The 22616-nt window shown below is 41.9% G+C and overlaps 1 protein-coding gene across 2 annotated transcripts in view; it reads left to right on the forward strand.

Annotated features, from left to right (window-relative positions):
- Window positions 1-10825: 10825 nt before the first annotated feature.
- LOC106581977 (beta-galactoside alpha-2,6-sialyltransferase 2) overlaps window positions 10826-22616 on the forward strand; it is a 66732-nt gene continuing 54941 nt past the window's right edge. The window contains exon 1 of one of the 2 annotated variants that reach the window (XM_014164587.3): window positions 10826-11196. The gene's annotated coding sequence lies outside the window, so the exon portion shown is untranslated. The remainder of the gene's footprint in view (window positions 11197-22616) is intronic. The other variant, XM_014164585.3, reaches the window with a different exon arrangement.

The following is a 22616-nucleotide window of genomic DNA, read 5'->3' on the forward strand; positions in this document are numbered from 1 at the left end:
TTACAGCAATTGCTGTAATTTTACAGCAGTGTAGCAGAATGCCATTGAGCTCCCAAAATGCATTGCTCTTTACAGTACAGTACTGTAATATAGAATTACAGTAGCTAACTGTAGAAATGTTGCTGTAAATGTACCGTGTAGATCTGAGCGGGCCTGGCTGTTGATTTGTTTGCTTGGAGTTTGTACTTGTGTGTGTGTGTGAAAAAGTATCTGATACGCTGAGGAAAACAGAGTGTATGACAGTGTGTAATATGTGGTGTGTGTCTGACTGCTTTTGTGTCTGGGTATATTTGTATGCCGCTCCAATTGTTTGAGTGCATGTGTACAGTATGTGACTGCATTGTTGATGTTTGTACAACTGGTCTCTGTGCATGTATGGTATGTGCATATCACATGACACACATGCATACAACTTTTATACAAATTAGTGGGTGTGTGTTATACTTAAGTACAATGTGTTTCAGGAGAGTATAGCAGTTTTATAAGTGTTTGTATTTAGTCTAGGTGGGTGCGCGTAGGTTTGTGTGTGTATTTTGACATATAGGTGTGTGTGTGTATTTAAAAAAATATATTTACAGTATATACAGTGGGCTCAAAAATTACTGGCACCACTGACTGGCAATGCACAAACAATACTTTAAAAAATATAAACAATATAATTATAGAGATAAGTTCAAAATACCAACATGTGAGAAATACTGTACTTTATTAATGTTTCAATGGAACCCACCAAAATAATGTATTGATTTAATTAAATAATCAATGTCCTCCAAATCAAGGTTTCACAATTAATGGCACCCTTAAAGATTATTGTAAATAACATCTACCAAAATTAAACCAGGAATTAAATTCCACTTATTTAAGTTTATCTAAGTCTTAAGGAACTATATTGAGCCATTACATCACTTCCTGTTTCACTAGGGTATAAAAAAAGAGGTAACATGCATGCAATATCCCTTTGTCATCCAACACCATGAAGAAAACAAAAGAACTGGCAGTTCAAAAGTGACAAATGGTCGTAGACCTTCATAAATCTGGTAATGGCTACAAGAAGATACACAAACGATTGAATATACCACTGAGCACTGTCAGGATAATTGTGAAAACATTCAAAAGATATGGAACAGTTGAAAACCTCACGGGTAGAGGACGCAAATGCATTTTGCCCCCCAAGATAGGGAGGAGGATGGTGAGAGAAGCAACAAAATCCCCAAGAATCACTTTGGAAGATTGGCAGGCCTTGGTGGCATCTTGGGGTCACCAGGTTCCAAAAAGCACCATCAGACGCCACCTCCACAACCATAGGCTCTTTGGAAGGGTTGCCAGAAGAAAACCCTTTCTGACCCCAAGACACAGACGCAAGCACTTGGAGTTTGCCAAACGTCATTTAAATTATGACTGGAAGAAGGGGCTCTGGTGTAATGAGACCAAAATGAAATGTTTTGGTCAGATACAGCATCGGCATGTTTGGCGTCGAAACAGAGATGCATACAAGGAAAGGCACCTCATACCCACGGTAAAATATGGTTGTGAGTCAGTGATGTTTTGGAGCTGTTTTAATTCCAGAGGTCCAGGGGCACTGGTTAAGATTGATGCCATAATGAATTCCACCAAATATCAGGCAAATTTGGCTGACAATCTGGTTGCCTCTGCCAGAAGTCTGGGACTTGGGCGTATGTGGACTTTCCAACAAGACAATGACCCAAAACATACCTCAAGATCCACACAGAAATGGTTCTGTGACAACAAAATCAATGTTCTGCCATGGCCATCTCAGTTGCCGGACCTCAATCCAATCGAAAACCTGTGGGCTGAGTTGAAGAGGGCAGTTGATAAGCGCAAACCCAAGAATGTGAAGGATCTTGAAAGGGTCTGCATAGAGGAACGGTCCAAAATCCCTCCAAATGTGTTCCTTAACCTTGTCAAACATTACAGGAAAAGACCATGCTGTTATCCATGCCAGAGGTGTTTGCACTAAATACTAAATGAGGAGTGCCAATAATTATGGAACCTTGATTTTGATGAAATGTATTTTGTATTAAATAATTGTATGATTTTGGTTGGTTCCACTGAAACATTAATAAAGTACAGTATTTCTCACATGTTGGTTTTTTGAACTTATCTCTATAATTATATTGTTTATATTTTTTTAAGTATTGTTTGTGCGTTGCCAGTCAGGGGTGCCAGTAATTTTGGAGCCCACTGTATATATGTGTGTATGTGTGTGTGTGTGTGTGTGTGTAGAGTAGTGGAGCTGCTAATTGCAGGTAATGGAGACGTTCCTCACGGAGCGCCGGTGCACATACACAAACCTGTCCGTCAAGTGCACTGTCACCATGGCAACAACCTACTTCCCAGCGAGCTAGTGGCGGGCGAGCGTAAGGGAGCCGCTGTCGGAGGAGGACAAGGAGACAGAGCTCCGCCAGAGGAAGGTGTCGTGGTTATTACTGTCCCCACTCCATGTTTGGTTGTGTTAAAAGGAGTGAGGGGGAGGACAAGAGAAAGAAACATATGGGTCTCGTATGTGGAGCTGGGAGAGAGGCATCAGTGATTGAAACAACTAGAAGTGAACCAGAGGAGAAATAGACATTTCCCCATTACTGGGTCTAGGTTTATTATACTTGTGTGTGAGCATTACAGGCAACTTGTTTGTGTTGATAGAAGTGGACAGCTCCCTGTGTGTGTATTCGCGAATGTTGCCATGTGTTTTCAGCAATCAGTTTGAGTATGCTCGCATTATGCAGGTGTATACATTTACAGTATGTACACATCTGATGTTCATAGTTCACTATCATATTTTCTATCCTTCGTTCCCTTGTTACTTTTTGGTTGTCTCTGCTAACAGATTGGACTGATTCCGACAGCCCTGACAATGAGCTTGGAGACTTATCTGTCAAACACCATGTAACCATTACAGACTTAACATCCAGCTTACATCACTACCAGCCTGATAATGAGCAGATTACTGAGTATGAGCAAGGGACAGAGTGTTGGTGATAGATCTGACACACTGTGTGTGTGTGTGTGTGTGTGTGTGTGTGTGTGTGTGTGTGTGTGTGTGTGTGTGTGTGTGTGTGTGTGTGTGTGTGTGTGTGTGTGTGTGTGTGTGTGTGTGTGTGTGTGTGTGTGTGTGTGTGTGTGTGTGTGTGCGTGCGTACAAAAGAAAACATCAGTGACGTTAGTCATCAGTTATCACTATATCACACCGATGATGTGATAACATTAGACATTACTTGTGTAAGACATTAAGATCAAAATGTGTTTGCTATCGTAGTGAAATCAGAGTCAAAATTGTTGTATTATCGTCTCCCATTGTATTTGGAGTAGGAGACTGTTTTGTTGGATGGGGCGAGATGAGTATATGTCTGCATGTGTGTTTGTGTCAGTGTGCGTTGTAGGGTCTGAAGAAAAGAGAGAGAACATCATGGGTGAGAGAGAGAAGGTGACAGAGAAAATGAGAGGAGGTGGTGATAGGGGAAAGTCCCTGTCTTTCTGGGAATTGAGAAGAGATTATCTTTAAAAGATTCCGAGAAAGACAGATAGTGGGAAGGATGCTGGGAAAGACCAAAGATTTCAAACTTCTTGTGTGAAAACTCTGAGCGACAACAGGATGCAAGTTAAAAAAGGAAGTGAGGAAAAAGAGGGGAAAGAGGGAAAGAAGTTGTAGATAAGAGAGAAAATAAAAAAGGGAATGTGGGGGGGACTACTAATTGGCCTTCAGAGAGAGGTGAGACACAGCTGGCTGCATGCACACACACAGAGGTGAAGCAGTGTTTACGATCACAGTTGACCTGAAGGTAGATGTGTGTTTCAGTCTAATTAACAGCAAACTATTTGGTTCTTTACACAAAAACTCTCTCTCTCTTTCAATTCAATTTTCCTCTCTCTCTCATGTCCTACGACGGCAACATAAAGTCCATACAACCAGCATATGGTTTCTATACAGTTCCCTCAACTCACTTGCCACCTGCACTGTCAATGCTCCATTCCTTTATGTGTTTTAAATTAAATCGTCTTGAAAATCTATGGCAAGACTTCAAAATGGCTGTCTAACAATGATCAACAACCAACTTAACAGAGCTTGAAGAATTTAAAAAATAATAATGTGCAAATATTGCATAATCCAGGTTTGCAAAGCTCTTAGAGACTTACCCAGCAAGACTCACAACGGTAATCACTGTCAAAGGTGATTCTAACATGTATTGACTCAGCGGGTTTAAAACTTTTCTAATCGAGATATATTAATGTTCGATTTTTATTCGATTTTTATACAAATGTTAGAATTGTTCTTCCACTTGGACATTACAGAGTATTTTGTGTAGATCGTTACAATTAAATCCCACTTTGTAACACAACAAAATGTGGAAAAGTCAAGGGGTGTGAATACTTTCTGAAGGCACCGCACATGCGAAAGTGTTTGTAGTCAAGTCACATGCTGCATGTGCCACAGACCCTGTCTACTGATCCACATCACTCACTGTATTTTATTAATTTGAGACAATCTTCATTGGAAAGCCTTGACACCTCTCCAGCAGTGGTCAAATGAGAATGCTACATGATTGGCAATATCATCAGAACTGTTGAACAAGTACAACTGCTACTTGAGAGGTTAATGATGGAGTGTACAGAGGTACCCATCTCAATGTACAGAGGTACCCATGAACAACATGATGAACACTGTAAAAACATGTAGCAAATTCAGGGGGTAGCTCTGACCGTCCCCACGCTTCTCTATACCAAGACCCTCACATGTGTACACCTCTCTGATGGCCTCAAGGGCACCATCCCACGCTCAAGTGACCCCAATTCAAACTCCCACTTGGTGGTAATTGTAACATGGCTCATATAGCGAGGATCACTACAGAAAGTTGCTACCATCACTTTGCTGTTCCTGTTGCCCCTGCCTTCAGCCCATCTTCTAAGAGCCAAACCAGTTGGATCCAGAGGGGCGTCGTGTCAGCACTGCTCTGTGACGTATTGACTCATATCATTTTCAATCAGTGGCTACACGCTAATCAGTGGAAACAGATGGGGTGAAATGAGCAGAGCTTTAAACCACAGGACGACCGCCAAGATAGGACTGCTCCATTGCTATGGAAACGGATACGCTCGTTTGCTGTGGTAACGGCCCTGATTACTGTCGCGGGAAACAGCATTCTGGGATGGATCTGAGCGGTGACCAGCTGTTCAGAGGATGCTTAGAGACCAAAGATGATACACTCCCTAACTCCATGGTCATCACATGGTCCTAGTACTGAACGGGAAATGATGATGATGATGATGATGATGATGATGATGATGATGTGGGGAAGGACAAACGCAAATAGAGGACGTCACAGTGACGACATCCATGATGATGAACACAAGGACGAGAAAGACAGTAGGAACAAGAGGACGACAGAAACAGTGATGACATACAGTGGATAATAATGATCATGATGATGATGATGATACTAATTAAGTTGAGAGTAATTAAGTGGGAGATTAAAAGGGAAACCGTAGAGGTTTCAAAACATCACAGAGAGGAAGTTAACTAACTATAGTACCAACGGCTTCTATGGGTGGAAGAGTGAAGGAGCTCACCGACTAACGAGAGAGGTGATTTCATTGAAAATGGGGAGGTGGGGGCGGGGGGGGGGGGGGGGGGGAGAGAGTGTGTCTTTGAGAGTAGCCTGACTCATAGCGATGTGAGACAGCCAACAGGAAGCCAGATGCAGGTTCCTACAGTATTCAGAGCAGCAAGCCTGATCAATGGCCATGTTCAAAGAGACTGCTCAGAGGAGGTATGTTGAAAGGTGAGCTATGCAGGCATGCATGCACGCACGCACACACACACACACGTGTCTCATACACAATGCTCTCTCTTTCTCACACTGACAAACATGCGCACACACACAGTCAGTCACTATGTAATCCAAGCCCAGGAGAAAGGCAGGGATATAAAGTGTTGGTGATTGACACTATGTACTGTACATATATGGCATACCTGGATAAGAGGATAAGCACCTGGCTCATGTGTTCACCTACCACACCTGAGCTGGGGGAGAGGAGAGGGTAGGACTAGGAGGAAAAGAAAGAGGTGAGGTGGAGAGGTTTCAGGATATAAGTCATAGTATGTCTAGGTTTCAGGATATAAGTCATAGTATGTCTAGGTTTCAGGATATAAGTCATAGTATGTCTAGGTTTCAGGATATAAGTCATAGTATGTCTAGGGCCTAAGGCAACTTACTATGACTTACATCCGGCAACTACTTAGGCCATACTGACCGTTTACAGTTCACACACACACACACACACACACACACACACACACACACACACACACACACACACACACACACACACCACAACACAACACAACACAACACAACACAACACAACACAACACAACACAACACAACACAACACATTATGTAATTTGAGGTGGGAGAGAATTCAGACACTGACAGCTCACCTGTGAGTGTGGGAGTCATCTGCTCTGGAGTGGTCTGTGTGTGTGTGTTAACAGTCACTGTCTGGAGAAGTCTCTGAGTGAGTGTGTGTAATCACTCATCCATTTGCAGTAGATAGATCTGTAAGTATGTGTATAAATGGACGTTTCCGTGTAAAGGCTGTGAGTATTGGTGTGTATGTGTGTGTGTCTCTCTCTGTGACTGTGTGTATGTTAGTCCACTCTGCAAAGGCCTTTGAGTGTCTTTCAGTGCTACATATCCTCTGTTAGTCTATACTGTATTGAAAATCTCTCCTACTGTGTCTACTAGGATCTCTCTTCTGCAACATGTTTTTCCTACACTGAAAAAATGTGTTATTCCTCAGCTCTTAAGGTTCCTTGGAGAACTCTTGCCCTATAAAGAACCTCTGAGTTATGTGTGGGTTTCTTGATGTTGCATCTAAAGGTTCTTGAAATGTTTAGAAGCATACGGATGTGACGCTTTCATAGCACACAGCACATTGGCCAGAGTTAACTAGCGTTGATTCAGGAATTTAATAAACACTGTAAAGAGTTAAACTACCACACATTGGTGTGAAAGAATCCCAGTGTTAATGTTAATAACCAGAGTTGAACCAAAACCACGCCCATCAATATCATAATTCCCAGCAAGCTCTCTTGCAGGTTGATTTTTTTAAATTGTTTGTTTCAATATCTATGTTTCTGCATGTACATTGATTGATTAATTAATCTTATGCAACTCAACTGAATAAAAATTCGGAACTATTCCACTCGTTACTGAAATGGTTGTTCCATGTTAAAGGTATTTTCACATTTTTGTCTTCCCAACCCTGGCAGTCATTCTGAATGCAGGATTTGGGGAGAATAAAAAGTCTAAATGTTTGATATCCCCCCTCTGCCTGGATTGCAATAGGAATTACACATCACTTTGCAAACCAGCATAATGTGACTTGCAGGCCTGATGTGGCCTCAAAACTATGGGTTTTAGACCACCGTATTATGTATTGTCTTAAATAATTACATTTTAATGACAACGTACAGTATATTCATTCAGAATCTCACTTGGTGAAGTCCACAGGACTGAAAATAATCAATGCAACAACCATTTCTCTGTCACTAGAAAATACCGTCATGGGTGGGACCAAAGACAGTACAATATGAAGATGTGCAGAAAGTGCTTATCCAATAGAAATCCCCGACCACACTTGTCATGATGACATTGGCTAGCTAAGCTCATGCGCAGAAACACGTCATCAGGTCTAACGGTTGTCTCGCGTTGAACTGCGCATGTGCAAGCCGTCAAATCAAAGGCACTCCTTTGTTATAAAGTAGTTTTTGACAAAAATGAAAACGTATCGGTTTGTCACTTTCACGTGGTTGGAGTAATAACATGTTCAACTACTTAAGACATTGGCTCTAATCTAGGTTGTGCCTTTATATTTTGTGAAAATTAACAGCTACGGAATAATTTTCACTTCTTTCATTGACTACTCAAACCCCAAACCCCGGCCTGGTCTGTTTGCTCTGTTTTGCAAGCGTTCCCGGAAGACTCGCAATGTTGCGCCTCTGGGTTTAGAAACTCTTTTGGTGGTACTGGTAATTCTAAAATTAACTTGAAAGGTACCCTGGGAAATATGCAAATAAGGTTTAAAACCCTAAAACAGGGCTATTCAAAACTGGTCCTGGAGGGCCGAAACATTCTGGGTTTTACATTTTTGTTTGGTTCGTCAAAGAACCAACCCATTTAGGATTCTTCAAAGTCACTAAAATGGTTCCCCCATATCATCGCTCTCAACAACCTGATTTGGTTCCAACTTGCACCTTCATTTTTAAGAGTGTAGGTCATTGCTGTAAGATAATATGCTCTCAGCAAATATATCTAGTATACCTGCTAAAACCATGGTAAAATGAAATAAAAAATATTGCTCTATTTATGTTGATTCTCTCTGTGCAACTGTGACTGTACATGGCCATCCGGCTGGCCAGCTCTAGTTGTGTAGTGATTTATTATTCATGGACATATTTCTGTGCTCTGCTGTAATTGCAGCGTGCCGCAGCAGTGGCTGCATCTGATGGAGTACAAATGAATAAATAAATCTGGACAGAGGAGCCATTTGGACGTTTGACATTTACTGATGAGACAATTAAGAAAGCAGCGCACAAACACACAGGCAAAGGGGCAGGAAAACACATGGCCACACTTCCACAAACAGTATAAATACACACATGCTTGAGCACAAATGAAAGACCAACACACACGAACCAATAGTGGAGCTCAAACAACCACACACTTGCCAACTCACAACAAAGCACACAAACATACACACATGACTGCATGCAAACTAACACAAGTGCACACGTGTTATGTCTCCTACCTAATTTGGAACTTTCTTTTTTCCCAGGGTACCGTTCTATCCTAGAAGACACATGGACTAAAAGAAATAGGGGCAACAGATGAGGTAAGTCTTGGAAAAGACAAGATAAACACAAATACACATATGCAGCGGCCATGGGACAACATAGATGTGATGTTGCTATATGGGCAGCATCCTAGAGATAATATGACTCCATGCCTTCATCAGGGAATTGTAGTTCTGCATAAGGATTTTAAGGATTTAGCAGTCCAGCACATTAGGCTGCAAGTCTTTCATTAGGTCTCCATTTGGAGTTGACATGGTCACCCCTGGGCTATGAGGTAAAGTCTCTCCCCTTATGAACCATTCCTCCATCTAAACAGATTATTGTAGGCTCTATAGATGGGTTACATTTACATTACATTTTAGTTATTTAGCAGGTGCTCTTATCAAGAGCGACTTACAGTAGTGAATGCATACATTTCATAATTTTTTTTCTCCATACTGGCCCCCCCGTGGGAATCGAACCCACAACCCTGGCATTGCAAACACCATGCTCTACCAACTGAGCCACACGGGAATGATGGGTTACCACACAGGTTAGCTGACAACGTCACAAAAACAATGTGCACGCCTTAATTGGGCAGAAGTCTGTGAGTTGTTGTGATTATGGATGGCCATATGGCTAGTAACAATGACAAGAAACAGCCATGTGGGGAATCGTGTCTCATTTCAGCTAGTTTAATCTTGTTCTTGATACCATTTTCTTGTTTTGAGGTGTTTTGATTGATTTCATGTCAATGCTTATATGGCAAAACATTTGCTAGCTAGTTTACCAACAATTGTAACGACGTATGAGACACAAGTGCTCATTGTGCATTGTTGCTAAGCAACCATCCATCTATTGGTAGCTAAAATAGGAAATTAGCCCGTTTACTTTTTAACATATTTACCTCTTTAAATTGCAGTTCTTTGCTTCAAGTCAACTCGTGGCTGATGATCCCCCACACTTAAAGGCACTATATTTCAAATAGGTTACAACCTGGTAACAACCAATGATGTAGGCCTATATAAACCCTGGATTGCTGATGCTATCTATTGGCCAATGAGAGGCTTTGAAGCCACCAGTCGGCCATTTTGTCCTCCATAGGACAAAATTACATATATTTAAGTATTTTTGTTGTTGTAGTGGGGCTAGTAACATTAGTCCTCTATTTTTATATTTAGCTCACATAATATAATTTAAAAGTGGTTGAGTGGTCGAAGGAATGTGTCAATTTGTTAGTAGGCAAACAGAAGAGCGTCCTCCTCTCCTCGATAGCCACCTTTCATGGAGGATACTCTTGGCCTTTTATCAATTAGATTTTCTCACCTTCTGCGTCCTCGCTCCGTCCTCTCTCGCCTCCTTTTGAAAAAGGTCAAAGTTAATTGAATAGACATGCCAAGGAGAGTGAACGTGGATGGAAATGCGCTTGCTTGAAATGAGATGGTCCTTCTCCACTTGTGTGTCATCAGGCAAACGTTTACAGGGGTGGATCCCAAAATAAATGTGTAAAGTGCTCAAAACAAATAAAGTTAGTTGTGCAAGACATTTTATAGATAAAACAGTAAGTAACATGGGGGTGTGGCAGATTTAGAAAATATTCTGTGGTGATACACGAGTATCCTCGATGAAAGGTGGATATCGAGGAGGAGGACACTTGTTTGCCTACTAACGAATTGACACACTGCTCGACCACTTATTGGTTTCCCCAAACCATCAAAGGATAAAAGTCCCAAAGAGTTTTGAAATCTACCACACCACCTTTGAATCAGCTTTTGTTTTGTCAGAGGACAAAAACATGCACACGTTTAAAAACAATATGATCCTTATTATTTTATCTATACAATGTCTTGCACAGCTAACAATTTGTTTTGAGCACATTACACATTTATTTTCGGATCCACCCCTGTGTAAACGTAATTTGCCTAACGACGCTTGAGTGGAGCAGGACCGTCTCATTTCAAGCAAGCCATTTCCATCCAAGTTCACGCTCCTTGCCGACTCTCCTCGATTAACTTTGACCTTTGGCAAAAGCAGGCGAGAGAGGACGCAGGAGGTGGGCAAATCTAATTGATAAAAGGCCAATGTGACAGACAAAAAAGACCGAATGTGCTAGCCTGACGACTCAAACGTAACTATTCTGCTGCTCTGTCGTTCGCTAAATAGTTGTTTTGTCGTCCGTGGGCGTGGCGTAGCGTTTGGCCGGAGCGAGGAGTCTGGGTAGCCAGGCAACAAACGTGCAGTATTCGTGCATCGGATTTGAAACAGCGGCGTGCAGCTCGGCTTAACGGGAGGAGAAAACGGACGGTACCTTTCCCGAAAACAATGAAGACGGGCACATTTCCTAGGTAAGGCTTTGTTAGCGCCCTGCTGGATTTGCAGGCAATTGCTCTTCACGCTTCAGAGCACTTTGTGCGAATAGCCCGCGGTTACATACAGTGAGTGTAACGACGAGCAGTCACTGGGCAGAAGGAGATGTGGCTACAATGAGATTCAGCCAGCGATTTTATATATATTTTTCAATGAATGTATCAATAAAACAATTAGGGAAGAATATTCCATAGTAAATGAGTAGCCTGAACGGTTTACGTGAATGGTTTAATCTTTGCACAGTCAGAATGATGAAAGCCATAGCCTAGCCTACTGCACCCTTATACTATTGTATCCTATCATCATCACTAGCCTACTCCTTAATACATTTAGAAGCGTACAACCTAGTTGGTATCATAAAACAACCAAGCTGTACCTCGTGCGGAAACATTGTAGCCAAGCGACACATGTAAGCGAAAGCCTACTTTGTAGGGAATCATTATGGACATATTTGCTAGTTCACATCAGTCCAACTGCATTATGCCTTCCTGTGTTTTACGCATTCCTTTGAGTTTTACGCAGTAGCTCGTGAAATGAGAAACTCGTGAAATGAGACAATCATCTCCTGTTAAAACTATTAGACCACAAGTTCCACAAACGAACAACAGTTCTGTTTGTGTTGTGAAACCCTGTCTGTGGCATACGAAGAACGTTTGATTGCGGAGGACCTTGTGTCCATGTGAGATTTGAAGCGGCCTGGCCTCCATTCAACTAGAACAGTTAAAAGGAAGAGAGAGATGAGGGAGAACAAACGGATGTGTGGAGGCAGGGTCAGGCTGCAATTCAAACAAACCTGCCATAGAAAAGTTTACAAAGTGTCTTTCTTCACATACTTCTGCCTGCACACCTCTTATTCTTAACTGGTAGTAGTACTAGTATCACACGCCATAAGATAATTCATTTGGCCCTGGTTAACTAATGAATACATCTCCTCTATGAGTGACTCGGTCAATTACATTAAACACAGCGGCCATGCCAGTCCTTTGGCAGGCTGTTGGTGGAAGCTCATGCCCGCCCTGTGAACCACGCTGTCTGTGCCAGGAGATGTCTGATTTAAGACCATTTAGATCACATCATTATTGACTTAAGCAGCGATTTGAATCCTACCAACAGTGTTATGGTCCCAATAGCCTTTGCATTAGACAAATTGAACGGAAATAGCGGTAATTATGCCATTTGAGAGAAATTATAGGAAACGGAAAGAACACAAGTGCCAAGGATGAAGAATCTTGGCAATTAGCCCGATAGGTTGGGATTTGGGAGTGAGTGTGTAGTCTTTGAAGTGGTCAGATTCCTCGTAGCTTTGTCTGGGATCTACAGATGGGTCTAGGTTTGCCTCAGAACAGAGGTATTTTTACTCCATCTCCTAACAAATAAAAACCAAGACTCATCTGAGGAAAAGGGAGGGAGGAAAGAGCAAAATGCACCTTTTGTGTAAGATATTCTGCAGCATACACCAATCTACATTTGTATCAACATACAGTCCTTGAACAAACTACGTTTCAAATGTGATGTTTTGAAGGATACAATCACAGTAAGTGGTATAAAACCCCCAAACCGAAACAAAGTGTCACATTCTCACAGACTTATGAAATCATGTTCTTTTGCAGCACAGGGAAGAGGGCTTTTACAACTGATTGAGGGCACTCTGCTACCTGGTGCGGGTAGTGTGTTCTTTGTCGTGATGGGGCAAAAAATCGATACAGTTGAGTATCACAATATTATTGTTGACGATATATTGATACTTGTTTTCTCATGGCTCTCTTGTCGCTCTGCAGCTGACATAACAATGTGCTATATGTTTGGAACATTGAATCACAAATAAATCGTATTATCCGATCGCAATACATATAGCATCATGATACATACATCATCGCTATACAAATCATATCGGCACGTAAAAAGCCAACTTTGTTAACGTTTACATACATTTTTACCTACTTTATATGTATATACTGTATTCTAGCCGTGGCTCATCCTATATAACTACTGCTGTACACACCTTTTCTATTTATATACTGTCCATACACACCATTCACATACAATACATATATATGTATATTCTGGACTTTGGTCCGGAAGCGAAATTCCTGCAATTCTATCCATTTTGTCATGGGGTTTTGTACTGTGTATTTAAATGCTGTATTCTCGACAAAGCTCATTCTATTATTTCTACTACTGTACATTGCATTTTAGTTTCACTGTTTATACACACCACATATTTATTTATGTACTGGATTCTTGACATGGCTCACTCTATATCTACTGCTGTACATATCATTCTTAGCATATCTTCTTAAAATTAATCTGGTGTATATACCTATAGATTGCATTTGGATTGCTGTTACAGTGCGATTTGGCTGAATTGGATTCAATACAACATTTCAAGATATATTTCTGGGGTATGATTATTTGTATACTTGTCTGACATTTTACTGCATTGTTAGGAGCTAGTAACATAAGCATTTTGTTGCACCTGTTATAACATCTGCTAAACTGTATACGCTACCAATAAATGTTGATTAGATTTAAGTATCATGATAATATCGTATCATAAGGTCCCTGGCAATTCCCAGCCTAGTTATTGTGCAGCTGGACAGTTTATGGTTGAACAAATAAAATTGGATTTATCACATGCGCCGAATACCACAGGTATTACCGTGAAATGGAGTTCAAGAAATGGAGTTAAGAAAATATTTACTAAATAAACTAAAGTATAAAATAAAAGTAACACAATAAAATAAGAATAATGAGGCTATATACAGGGGGTACCAGTACTGAGTCAATGTGCAGGGGTACAGGTTAGTTGAGGTAATTTGTACATAGACTGCATAGATAATAAACAGCAAATAGCAGCTGTGTAAAAACAAAGGGGGGGTTTAACTATATAGTCTGGGTGGCCATTTGATGAATTGTTCAGTCTTATGGCTTGGGGATAGAAGCTGTTAAAGAGCCTTTTGGACCTAGACTTAGTGCTCTGGTATCGATTGCCATGCGGTAGCAGAGAGGACAGTCTATGACTTGGATGACTGGAGTATTTGACAAGTTTTTGGGGCCTTCTTCTGACACTGCCTAGTATATAGGTCCTGGATGGCAGGAAGCTTGGCCCCAGTGACGTACTGGGTCATAGGCACTACCCTCTGTAGCGCCTTGCGGTCGGATACCGAGCAGTTGCTATACCAAGTGATGATGCAACCGGTCAGGATGCTCTCGATGGTGCAGCTGTAGAACTTTTTGAGGATCTGGGGACCCATGCCAACTCTTTTCAGGCTCCTGAGTGGGAAAAGGTGTTGTGCCCTCTTCACGGCTGTCTTGGTGTGTTTGGACCATGATAGTTTGTTGGGCATGTGGACATCAAGAAGCGTGAAACTTTCGACCCGCTCCACTACAGCCTTGTCTGTGTGAATGGGTGTGTGCTTGGCCCCCCTTTTCCTGTAATTCACGATCAGCTCCTTTGTCTTGCTCACGTTGAGGGAGAAGTTGTTGTCCTGGCACCACACTGCCAGTTCTCTGACCACCTCCCTATTGGCTGTCTCATCGTTGTTGGTGATCAGGCCTACCACTGTTGTGTCCTCAGCAAACTTAATGATGGTGTTGGAGTCGTGCTTGGCAACGTGGTCGTAGGTGAACAGGGAGTACAGGAGGGGACTAAGCACGCACCCCTGAGGGGCCCCCGTGTTGAGGATCAGCGTGGCAGATGTGTTTTTGCCTACCCTTACCACCTGGGGCGGCCCACCAGGAAGTCCAGGATCCAGTTGCAGAGGGAGGTGTTTAGTCCCAAGGTCCTTAGCTTAGTGATGAGCTTCGTGGGCACTATGGTGTTCAACTCTGAGCTGTAGTCAATGAACAGCATTCTCACATAGGTGTTCCTTTTGTACAGGTGGGAAAGGGCAGTGTGGAGTGCAATAGAAATTGCATCATCTGTGGATCTGTTGGGGTGGTTTATGAATTGGAGTGGGTCTAGGGTTTCCGGGATGATGGTGTTGATGTGAGCCATGACCAGCCTTTCAAAGCACTTCATGACTACCGACGTGAGTGCAATGGGGCGGTAGTTATTTAGGCAGGTTAACTTCGCTTTCTTGGGCACAGGGACTATGGTGGTCTGCTTGAAACAGACTCGGTCAGGGAGAGGTTGAGGTTGAAAATGTCAGTGAAGACACTTTCTAGTTGGTCCGTACATGCTCGGAGTTCACGTCCTGGTAATCCGTCTGGCCCCGCGGCCTTGTGAATGTTGACCTGTTTAAACGTATTGCTCACATCGGCTACGTGGAGCGTTATCACACAGTCGTTCGGGAACAGCTGGTGCTCTCATGCATGTTTGTGTTGCTTGCCTCGATGCGAGCATAAAAGACATCTAGCCCATCTGGTAATCTTGCGTCACTGGGCAGCTCACGGCTAGGTTTCCCTTTGTAGTCCTTGATAGTTTGCAAGCCCTGACACATCCGACGAGCGTCAGAGCCGGTGTAGTAGGATTAAATCTTATTCCTGTATTTACGCTTTGCCTGTTTGATGGTTCATCTGGGGGCATAGCGGATTTCTTATAAGTGTCTGGATTAGTGTCCCACTCCTTGAAGGCGGCAGCTTCTAGTCTTTAGCTCAGTGCAGATGTTGCCTGTAATCCATGGCTTCTGGTTGAGATTTGTACGTACGATCACTGTTGGGATGTCGTCGTCGATCTACTTATTGATGAAGCTGGTGACTGAGGTGGTATACTCCTCAATGCAATTGGATGAATCCCTGAACATATTCTAGTCTGTGCTAGCAAAACAGTCCGGTATCGTAGCTACTGCTTCATTTGACCACTTCTGTATTGAGAGAGTCACTCGGGCTTCCTGCTTTTAGTTTTTGCTTGTAAGCTGGAATCAGGAAAATAGATTTGTGGTCAGATTTGCCAAATGGATGGCGGGAGAGAGCTTTATGTGTCTCTGTGTGGAGTAAAGGTTGTCTAGAGTTTTATTTTTATTTTTCAACAAAAAAAAAATCCTCTGGTTGCACATGTGCCATGCTGGTAGAAATCTGGTAAAACTGATTTAAGTTTGCCTGCATTAAAGTGCACCACTTCTGGATGAGCGTTTGCTTATGGCCGTATACAGCTCGTTGAGTGCGATCTTAGTGCCAGCATCGGTTTGTGGTGGTAAATATACGGCTACGAAAAATATAGATAAACTCTCTTGGTAGATAGTGAGGTCTACAGCTTATCATGAGGTGCTCTACCTCAGGTGAGCAATACGTCGAGACTTCCTTAATTCTTGACATCACGCACCAGCTGTTATTGACAAATAGACACACACCACCACCCCTTGTCTTACCGGATGTAGCTGTTCTGTCCTGTTGATGCACGGAAAACACAGCCAACTGTATATTATCTGTGTCGTCGTTCAGCCACGACCCTGTAAAACATAAGATATTAGTTTTAATGTCCTGTTGGTAGGATAGTCTCGAACGTAGCTCATCCAGTTTATTCTCCAGTGACTGCACGTTGGCCAATAGAACTGATGGCAGAGGCTACCCACTCGCCAACGAATTCTCACAAGGCACCCCGATCTCCGCCCGCTCTACAGGGGTGTGTGATGTGTGTTCATTTATGTATTGCTGATGAATTACAACGGGTGTTTGTTTGTTTGTTGAATTATAACAGTGGTATGTGTATTTGTGGGTTTCTGGAATTGTAACAGTGGTGTGTGTATTTGTGGGTTGAGTTATAGCAGGGATGTGTGTTTGTATTGTTGAGTTGTAACAGGAGTGTGCGTTGGTGGGTTGTGTATGAGTGTACTTTTTCATCCAAACTCTTGGGGGTATTTTATAATGTGGGCTCCACAGTTATTCAGTACCCCCAGAGCGAGTGAGTGATTGTCTGAGAGAGACGGAGCTGTGGGATCAGTCATTTACAGAATGTGCAAAATATGTATTTATATATTTACACGTGTCTATTCATTCATCAGGTACATGGGGTAGAGTGTGTTGGTAAACCATTTCTCAAGCTTTCCTCCTCGGTAAATCCATTTGAATTCAATCACTTTTTGAGAGCACCCCTTTTTGATTTGAACAAAACCTTCCGTACATATTTGCCCATTATCATTGTGCTGAGAAAGTAACTTTTTGGCCAGATTGCCAGAACATTCAATAGATAAAGTTCCCCCCACCATACCATGAAACATCCATGTCTTCATCACTGAAAAATATGAATGGTTGGGATTTATATCATTTAAAAGCTTACAAACAGGATCAAACTATTTGGTGATTTTTTTTTAACATAAAATGATAATTGACGTTTAAGATTAAAAATGATCTAAAAACGAATAAACTCCTAAAAATGTTAATTTTCTTATAGCTATGACCCTATTTTACATAATCTGAGGTTTTTGTGTTGTGCCCGCCATCAGTTGAGACACATGCTCATCAACCTCAGATGATGTAAAGTAGCATCTAAGCTACATGTGAATTTCAAAAACATCAGAGCATACATGTGTATACACATAATTTACGTTTAAGGTTAAAAATGATCATTTTTATTTTTAAAAAAACATTTCTTTCATGAAATCACCAAATAGTTTGACCCTGTTTGTAAGCTTTTAAATTATATCCAACTCAACTGCTTATCTTTTCCTGTAATGAACACATGGATGTTTTATGGTATGGTGTGGTATGCAAAATGGGTCAACTTTTAGCACTTATCTCTTTAATGTTTTGGCATTCAGGTCCAAAAAGACACTTTCTGGCCACATTATAGGTGGGATGGAATGAGAGTAGCTGAGGGGTGGGTTTAAAAGCTCATGTTCTATAATAGTTATGACTGAAAACAACACGATTTATATCAAATTACTTTATTCTTGTAACTACTGTAAAAAAAATGTAATCTGTGTAGAATGTACATTTAACAACAAAATAAAAATATGTAAAAACGAAGGGTTTTTTTGTCCTCTGAAGAGGGGGGTGGTGGATGGTCAAAAAGTGAGTGAATTCAAATGTATTTACCCTCTCTGTCTTGCTCACTGTCTCTCTCTCTCTCTCTCCCCCTCCCTCTTCTCTCTCCCCCTCTCTTCTCTCTCTGTAATCTCGGAGAGGTGAGGTAGAGGACCACTCTTTCTTCCTACAGTCTCTCTTGCACAAATCTACATTTCAAACGTGATACTGATGGATGCTACACACACACACACACACACACACACACACACACAGCTCCCCCTGATGGCTGTGATCTCCACAACAGAACATCTGCATTAGTGTTTCAGCACATATTTCTGGCTCATTATGGCACCATGCCAGCTTGTACCTCTTTCTCTCTGCGGCTGGCTATTTATGGGGGTGAACAGAAGGGATGTGCACGGTTATTCGAATATCAGAACGGCGTTAGGCCATATACAAAATTATAGGCCTATTTTTAACCTCTCTGGGCTAGGTGGCACCAAATCGTCCCACCTACGTAACAGCCAGTTGAATCCTGTGGCGCGATTTTCAAATACCTTAGAAATGCTATTACTTCAATTTCTCAAACATATGACTATTTTACAGCTATTTAAAGACAATACTCTCGTTAATCTAACCACACTGTCCGATTTCAAAAAGGCTTTACAACGAAAACAAAACATTAGATTATGTCAGCAGAGTACCCAGCCAGAAATAATCAGACACCCATTTTTCAAGCTAGCATATAATGTCACATAAACCCAAACCACAGCTAAATGCAGCACTAACCTTTGATCTTCATCAGATGACAACCCTAGGACATTATGTTATACAATACATGCATGTTTTGTTCAATCAAGTTCATATTTATATAAAAAAACAGCTTTTTACATTAGCATGTGACGTTCCGGGGAATTTACTAACAATTTACTAAATTACTCACGATAAACGTTCACAAAAATCATAACAATTATTTTAAGAATTATAGATACAGAACTCCTCTATGTACTCGATATGTCCGATTTTAAAATGGCTTTTTGGTGAAAGCACATTTTGCAATATTCTAAGTACATAACCCAGCCATCACGGGCTAGCTATTTAGACACCCAGCAAGTTTAGCCTTCACCAAAATCAGATTTACTATAACAAAAATGTTATTACCTTTGCTGTTCTTCGTCAGAATGCACTCCCAGGACTTCTACTTCAATAACAAATGTTGGTTTGGTCCCAAATAATCCATCGTTATATCCAAACAGCGGCGTTTTGTTCGTGCATTCTAGACACTATCCGAAAGGGTAAATCAGGGTTACGAGCATGGCGCATTTCGTGACAAAAAATGTCTAAATATTCCATTACCGTACTTCGAAGCATGTCAACCGCTGTTTAAAATAAATTTTTACGCAATTTCTCATAAAAAAGCGATAATATTCCGACCGGGAATCTGCGTTTCGGTAAATAGAGGAAAAAAAAGAAAGACGGGGGCAACCAGTGCACGCGCCTAAGCCCACAGTCCCCTGATCGGCCACTTGACAAAGGCGATAATGTGTTTCAGCCTGGGGCTGGAATGACGACATTCAGCTTTTTCCCGGGCTCTGAGAGCCTATGGGAGCCGTGGGAAGTGTTACGTTACCGCAGAGATCCTTTGTTTTGGAAAGAGATGTCAAAGAAAGCCAATAAATGGTCAGACAGGCCACTTCCTGTAAAGGAATCTCTCAGGTTTTTGCCTGCCATATGAGTTCTGTTTATACTCAGACACCATTCAAACAGTTTTAGAAACTTTAGGGTGTTTTCTATCCATATCTAATAAGTATATGCATATTCTAGTTACTGGGTAGGAGTAGTAACCAGATTAAATCGGGTACGTTTTTTTATCCGGCGGTATAAATAATGCCCCCTAGCCCTAAGAGGTTAACACTAAAAATGCTTTTTTTGTGAATTAAATTACATACAACAGGGATCATCAAATAGATTCAGCCTATATTCAACTTTTTTCTTGATATCCAATTTGTAGTTAGTCTTCTCCCATCGCTGCAACTCCCCTATGGACTCGGGAGAGGCGACGGTCGAGAGCCATGCTTCCTCTGAAACACAAGTCTGCCAAGCCGCACTGCTTCTTGACACTGCTCGCTTAACCCGGAAGCCAGCCACACCAATGTGTCGGAGGAAATACCGTCCAGCTGACGACCGAAGTCAGCTTGCAAGCGCCCGGCCCGCAACAAGGAGTCGCTAGACCGCAATGGGACAAGGAAATCCCCGCTGGCCTATCACAGACGACGCTGGGCCAATTGTGTGCCGCCTCATGGGTGTCACGGCCGGCTGTGACACAGCCTGGGATCGAACCGGGGTCAGTAGTGACGCCTCACGCATCACTCGAGAGGCTAAATATCTCTATCACGTGTGGAAATACTTTGGAACAGATTTTCAACATTTAAAATCACTTGGAGCTGATTTGCTGGTGTTTTTAGTCTTTTATATCCAACAATAAAACATTTTATAAAATATACATTTTTTGCTCAGAAAACTTGAAGGGTCAACGGAAATCACTCGCCGGCCAAATTCGTCCCACAGGCCGCCAAAACTGTCGTTTTTATGACGTGGCTCCATAAAAAGACTGGTTGCCAACCAATAGCCAGTTTGCTGACAAGGTAAAAATCTGTCCCCCACACCTATCTGATTTAGAGGGGTTGGGTTAAATGCGGAAAGACACATTTCAGTTGAATACATTGTTGGACAACTGACTAGGTATCCCCCTTTCGCTTTGTTGTTTATGTTGGCCAGTCAAAGCGGCAAAGAGGCTCAATATGTAGCAAGGGGAGTGAGCGTACACTAATGCAACGCAATATGGAATAAAGTTACGTAATTAAAGTTATTATAGCTAGCTAGGCCTCCATTAGCCTAGCTAGCTATAGTATGCTAGCTAACTTCTCTAAGCTACTCAAAACAGGCACAACAATAATAATTGTATTATTATTATTATATGGAATGCTAAATAACATTGTGGTTGCTACAAGTTGGCTAGTCTTGGCTGTACCCGAGTTGCCTTGGCTGCATCCCTCTCTTTCTCCCTCTCCCTCAGCTGCAGCAATAGAGCGTCAGCCTCTTTCTCTCACGCAGCAGTGCTCAGTTAAAAAAAAAAAAAAACATTTCTCATATCCAGATATCTGACAACTATTCATGATACTTTTCGAATAGGGAAATAATTTCAAATCCCCATCCCTAGTGAACAGGTCGCTCTCACTTTGGGGATGTGGAAAGCCCGCACACACCAAGAACTGCAACAGTGACACTTTCAATTATGCTGCACACTCTTGCCTGCATCTAGCTAATCTAGGGAGTAATTGTTAGTCCAACAGTTGCAAATGTGAATTTCTATTGGACAAATTCAGGTATTGTTTTTTTTATCCCCGTTCCGTTTTTAAGAAAAGTTTTTCAACAGAATCGGCAGAATGAATACACCCCTGATCACACACAAACAGTTCACTTTCATAGCAGCCACATAAAAACAGCATGATCACTTTGCTCGTTGTATATATATAATTTCTTCCCGCAACTATCTGCACGGTCTCCTCCTCTCACCTTTTGCCTCGCATGTGGACTTCAGTGCACAGGCGAAAAAAACCTTTCCAAGCCAAACCTTTATATAATGACGGCTATAACCGCTACACACATCCTACATTGTTGTCATAGTAAACATAGCCACTAGAACTAATGCATTAGTAAACGCGCTAGCTACAATCATCCAGTACAGTGTACAGTCAGAAAGGGGTTTAGCAGTTACACAGGTGGGCCCCGGTGGCAATAAATTAATAAAACCAAACGCTTACCTTGGATGAGTTCGTGTTGGATAGCCAGCTAGCTAACATAGCATCCCTCTCTATTTTAATGTAAAATATATGTATATTGCTCACCCAATCTCTCGCTTCTCCTTCATTTTGGAAGAAATTAATTTGTTCAAAACTGTTCAACTATTGTCTTTCTCTCTCTCTCTTTGAGTCAACTACTCACCACATTTTATGCACTGCAGTGCTAGCTAGCTGTAGCTTATGCGTTCAGTACTAAACTCAGCATAAAAAGAAACGTCCTCACTGTCAACTGCGTTAATTTTCAGCAACTTAACATGTGTAAATATTTGTATGAACATAAGATTCAACAACTGAGACATAAACTGACAAAGTTTCACAGACATGTGACTAACAGAAATTGAATATTGTGTCCCTGAACAAAGGGGGGGGGGGGGGGGGGGTCAAAATCAAAAGTAACAGTCGGTATCTGGTGTGGCCACCAGCTGCATTAAGTACTGCAGTGCATCTCCTCCTCATGGACTGCACCAGATTTGCCAGTTCCTGCTGTGAGATGTTACCCCACTCTTCCACCAAGGCACCTGCAAGTCCCCGGACATTTCTGGGGGGAATGGCCCTAGCCCTCACCCTCCGATCCAACAGGTCCCAGATGTGCTCAATGGGATTGAAACCCGGGCTCTTCGCTGGCCATG

The sequence above is a fragment of the Salmo salar genome, chromosome 21 (assembly GCF_965601325.2).
Source record: "Salmo salar chromosome 21, fSalSal1, whole genome shotgun sequence".
Lineage (NCBI taxonomy): Eukaryota > Metazoa > Chordata > Actinopteri > Salmoniformes > Salmonidae > Salmo > Salmo salar.